The sequence below is a fragment of the Photinus pyralis genome, unplaced genomic scaffold (assembly GCF_008802855.1).
Source record: "Photinus pyralis isolate 1611_PpyrPB1 unplaced genomic scaffold, Ppyr1.3 Ppyr1.4_LG1, whole genome shotgun sequence".
In the NCBI taxonomy this organism is placed as follows: Eukaryota; Metazoa; Arthropoda; class Insecta; order Coleoptera; family Lampyridae; genus Photinus; species Photinus pyralis.
Window position 1 is genome coordinate 55,460,874 of NW_022170249.1, and position 5,746 is coordinate 55,466,619.

A 5,746-nucleotide genomic window follows, 5' to 3' on the forward strand; every position below is an offset into this window, starting at 1 on the left:
AACCCGGAAACATTAAATGTCGTACAGTTCTTTAACGGAAATGCTGCGAGTTTTGCCAAAGTAGGCAATACGATTTCATTATTCATACAACTTCAAGGAGATGTACGCTTTGCGTCATCAAAGCACGTCTTCGGGTACGAAACCAAATCAACAACTACGTGTTTATACAATTTCCCTTATATAGACCCCTCGATGTGATATGGTGTTCTTGAACATTTACAATTGAGTGTAGTAGAATGCACAGTTAATCTTGTAAACTAACATTGCTGTTTGTTTAAGCTTCGCCGAGATTATATACACATAACGATTAAAGTAAAAAGTTGGAGAGGTTGTGGAATAGGATCTCGGATTTAGTGTTCGAAATGTTTGATTTTCGTTTATGGTAAGCTTTGCAAGATCAGTATTTATGTTTGACTATGGTTCGAATCTGGGTTTGGGAATTGAGTTTTTGTAAATGGACACTTTTATCCAATCAAATTATTTATGCTTCATGGTACTTTAATGAATGGTCTTAATGAAAGGAATTAACTTTCACCGATCATAGTCTTCCACCTCGACTCCTTATCGTGATCGATTATAATTACTTATATCTCAAGAGCGGATTTTCGGGAAAGGCACTCACAAAAGGCAATTGGGGCGTCTGGAAGAAATATATCCATTTGGGATGGCATAACTTTAAGAACGAATATCTCATCGGGTTGTCGGAGGAGAGTACTCACGAAGGTAAAATGAATCCTCTGAACGAGACTACCTATCTATTGGTGAAGTCCAACCGAATATCTTGAAAAAGTGTCAGAAGAGGGTACTCATAAAGCGGTAGAGATCCAGCGCCAGAGAAGCTACTTAAAATATGCAAAAAAGGTTGCAACAGGCATGTTTTTGTCGAAAAGCAGCTTTAATTTTTGCTTGTCAATTTGTAAGAATTGTAGCGGCCTTAGTTGTGAAAACGTACGTAGCGTTTGTATATTGGGGGAGCAGGAGGGAAAAGCTAAAGAAGACGAAAAAAAAAATGATTAAGGTTGACAAATGTAAAGCACCACAAATTACATTTCCGCCTATTGTTTTAGCACATCGGCATACACTCAGTTAAAGTTTCGAGGTTTTATATAATTTTTTGAAAAAAATAGACTCCAGCAAAAATTTAAAGATTAAATGAATAAATATATATAGTTATTTCTATATGTATACCTAATCTACTTACATATAGTTATTTGTTTCATTAGTACAAAAAATGGCAGTTTTCGGGACGAGGAAGATAGTTGCTGGACGACGCGTTAGCGGAGTCCAGCAACCTTCCGAGTCCCGAAAACGCATTTTTTGTACGAATAAAACATAAAATTTTTTCTCCAACCCCCTTTACTTCAAATTATATTCGAATTTAGATTCAGTCACAGTTTCACTACTATAGTATAAGAACTTTTGCTTTCTTGTCCTCACGTGTCATGCCACTCTAGTTTTTAGGTATAACTTATAACCTATTCGTTCTTACTTCTTTACTTCTCACCTCTCGCGACTTTGTAGGGAGTAATCTAAGGTAGCATGTTCTGCCGTTTCTATAATCTCTGGCGGAGTGCAATCCATGTCGCTATCAGTTTCAGTCATTTCTATTGTATACACAATTAATATTGTTATATTTTGTATTGAAATAAAAAACTTACCATACAGTTTTTTAATTAAAATTAATTGCAATTAACTTTTTCAAATTTTGAATTCAAAATGACAGATAATAGTGCAATGGGCCTGAAGTAGATGGCGTTACGCGCGACGGCGGGTTGTATTAGTATTAAAATTACGTTCACCGAATATGTAAATTACGTTACACTTACACATGGTTTAAATAAAAATAGCGAGCGTAAATCATTTTCAATACATGTACATACGTATAGGTAACAGCATTATTTGCAGTGAATATGCAAAAATATTTGATTTGTATGTATAGAAATATCTTACAACCTGCAATGTAAAACGATGTCAATGTGACATATCTCCGTGATTGTAATTTTTTAATTGGTCAACTTTCAAGGTCAATTTCTTTTTGGTACTAGGACCAAAAGTATCCACTTTTTGTACAGTTGCCATGGTGAAAGCGATTAATCCGCAAAACGTCAATTTTACGTACCGAACACTGTCACAAAATAGCGTCTTATTCAGGTGGTTGGAGAAAAAATTTATTTTTAAGTCCAACAACGTTAAAGATGGTTTATTTTCAAAAATTACTAAAAGTAATATAAACTATAGGTACATGCTAGGGGGGCAAATAAAATATCAAATTAATCAAACAATTTTGAATAAAACATGATTTTACCCAAGTATTGCTGATGGCGAGTTATTTTTTAGAAAAACCGAAAAAAGTCAGAAATTTAATAAGAATTTCTTTAACCTGCACAAATTATGCATATCCGCAAGCGCAACTTTTAATTTTACGAAGGAAAAATTGACATCTAACTGTAACCATTGAATAAAAACACTTTTTTATTCAATGCTGTAACTTAACCCTTATGCTATTCTTCCTGTATAATTTTTCTGTATAATTTAGTCCTTACTAATTATTGCTCACTATCGTTTTCGAGAAAGTTAACAAAAACTTCTAATATTCGTCTGTATAGAAAAGTAATGGAAATTGGCAACTAAATTTATACAAGTTTCAATTTAGTTCCTAACGTTTAACTTTATTATAATAACTTTTACTTTACTTGGAAATTACTTCTCGGCGAATTCTTGAAACGTAATGAAATCCCTAGACAATTTCGAACTTTATATATTAAAAGTATAACGTGGGCGTTAAATATGCCCTGGCTGAGTGTAAGTAAAAGAAAACTTACCAGCACCAGCTAATTTTCTTTTAGACATAGGGGTAGATTTATATTTGTGATAGAATTTCGACGCTGGCGTGTAGGCGTGATATATGAAAGTAGTATCAAAAACGATATTTTGCGAGAGTGATGAAAAGTGGATCAGCTCGTTCTCTTTGGTAACTCTTATTTCAAAGATGGACCGCGAAAGTCAGAATATCATACGAAAGAAGTGTCAAGTTAATATCAATTGGTTGTAATCGATTGGGATGCCAAAAGACACGAAATGTTTACCTACTAACTCGGCGATTATCAAAAGGGTATAAGTAGATTATGTCCCTTCACTAGAAACGGAATGCGCTAATTTCAAGACAGTTACATAATACTGCAGAATCAAAATACGAGTATATATTGCAAAAACAGCTCCATTTAAATAGCTAGGGGGAAGTTTACTGGAATGTTTCCCTTAGTATTAACCTTCATCTCCGCAACTCCAGCCACCTGCCCAAAGAAATAAATTAAGCAAAGTAAATGGAGGCTGGTGGTAATTTTATGGTACCCCCTCTACCAATCCATTTACCAGGATACAGTCAAATGAGCCAGTGCCTATGAACCAGAGCATAATGTAGTGGAGACCCATCATTTCCCCTTACAAAGTGTGGACTTTCGTTGTCTTTTTATGGCTAAATTAAAATTTTTGGGGTCCAGACATAAACGTATACATTTGTCTGGTTTATCTACAATAACCAAGCTGCTGATCCAACCCTTCGGAATGGTAATTAACTTTATCAATAATTCTTCGTTTTCGCAAGGTTAATAATTTATCTTTAAGTTTAGCACTAATAGCAAATGGAATTCGTTAATTTTTGGAAAAATGATTTAAGCTATTACATCGTTTACAATGCTGCTCAACATCTAAAACACCTAAATTTATTACTAAATTGTTTTCGACCTACTTGTTTTTTTCTCTTCTTTCTTCGCATCCTTTACACTGATGGCTTCTAGTCCTCGACTTGCGTCGTGTAGTTCCTTCGTATGGGGTTTAGTTATTTCTGCTGCTTTACACATTTCCACAGCCTTCTGTAATGTTAAGTCGTCGGTTCGCAATAAGCTCGATCCCCTGTAAAATCGCGTCACTAACTCCCAACACAGTAACAAACCTCAAAACAGAAACATACCGTAAGCCAAAATAGTGGATAGATTTACATCTGCAAAGTATAAATCCTTAGTTGAGTAATTACCTAAGCGTACCTACTAGTCACAAAATCTTCCATTTTAAACCAAAAATTGTCCCCAAGTTGCTTTCTTGTTAACCCAAGACCGTATAACTTGTATCTCGTTTTGTGTTACTGATGGCCGTTTGCACTGCAAATTTAAGCGAAGCTTAGCTTAAACGTAACTTAAAATCCATGGCAACGATAATTACGACAATGGTTGCCATGGATTTTAAGCTATGCTTAAGCTAAGCTCCGCTTAAATTGGTCGGTGCAAACGGCCATGATTGGTTCTAATTATGGTTAATTAGTAATATAAGTATTTACTTGAAAGATTACTACAATAATAAGAAGCTGCGAAATATCTGGCAGATTTTACTTGCATCCCTTAGGATAATGTGTTCCGATATAAATAGAGACATTTTAGCTAACTTTAAGTGACAAATTGTGAACGATACAAAGTGTTCGTAACCGAAAGGTACGACAGTCGTGATAGAAAGGGTGGTCATTTAATAACTCGCGTGAAAAGGGGAAGGCTTATCCTTTACTTTCGCTATTAATATTATGTAAATTTCGAGATTTGTGTTTACGCAGTTTTACAAAACAAGCGACCTTAATGAACCGTGCACTTTATTATGGCCGTTAGGAACAAAGGTTTATTTTACGGTCATGCAATGTTATGTAGGCGCTCTGTTCCTATTTAAATTAAGCTTTGTAAAATAAAATTCACGTCGGTTTTTCTATAGGTACCTTTTACGTACGTAAATGTATGTCAAGCACCAATCACCCACAGGATGCTTTAATCACTCTCGTTTCTACTTCACCAGCGTTTCGGTATCGAGTGGTGTATTATAGATACTTAAATACAAATTAACGAGGTATATTTTACATTTACTACACGTTGCTTCATTAATCTCCATCAAGGAATAGTTCCACTTCATCCACCTCCCATTTCAGGTAATACTGTACTTCATCAGATTTAAACTTATGCTGCGGATCCTATGTAATCGACGATTAAATGCGATGCTCTATATATTAATTAACGTACATTATTATACGCATCCCTAATTTCGCGATTGGATTTCATCTCAATTACAAGATCCCACAAAGCAACTCGTCAACAATGATGTTGCACAGGATAATTTGAGTCACCTTGTTTAAATAATGGTATGTAGGAGATGGCGCCATCTCTAGGCTGATGGTGGTAACATCGCACACAGTACTTCTAACGTACTGAACCCCTACAACAAATAAAACGAAAACACTAATCAACCACGATAATATATTTATTTGTTACTCAGCTGTAAACGTTGATTAACAAGACAAAACGCAAACGGGTAAACGTCATGTTTAAACGCTACTGACTTGTAAAATTGACAGCTGATCTGTAAAAATTTTACAAGTTAGTAGGTAATCTAGTAATTTCATTCGCCAGAATTAATGCGAAGTCTCTGTTACATGGATAACATGATGTTTTAGACATTTCTTCGAGATCAATTTAAGAACTAATTATTTACGTTTACTATTGTTTACAAATGAGTAACAAATAAAATTTTGTACATTATACGCCAGGTAATAGTTTTTACTGGCTCTAGGAGATGACAGGCTCGCCAGTCAACTTCTATCGCCAGTAAAAACTCACTTACCTGGCTAGTAATGTAAAATACTATAAAGGATCGAACGCGTTTCAACAGCAAAGCTGTCATCATCAGCGGACAATGTTGAACGTAATTTTATTTG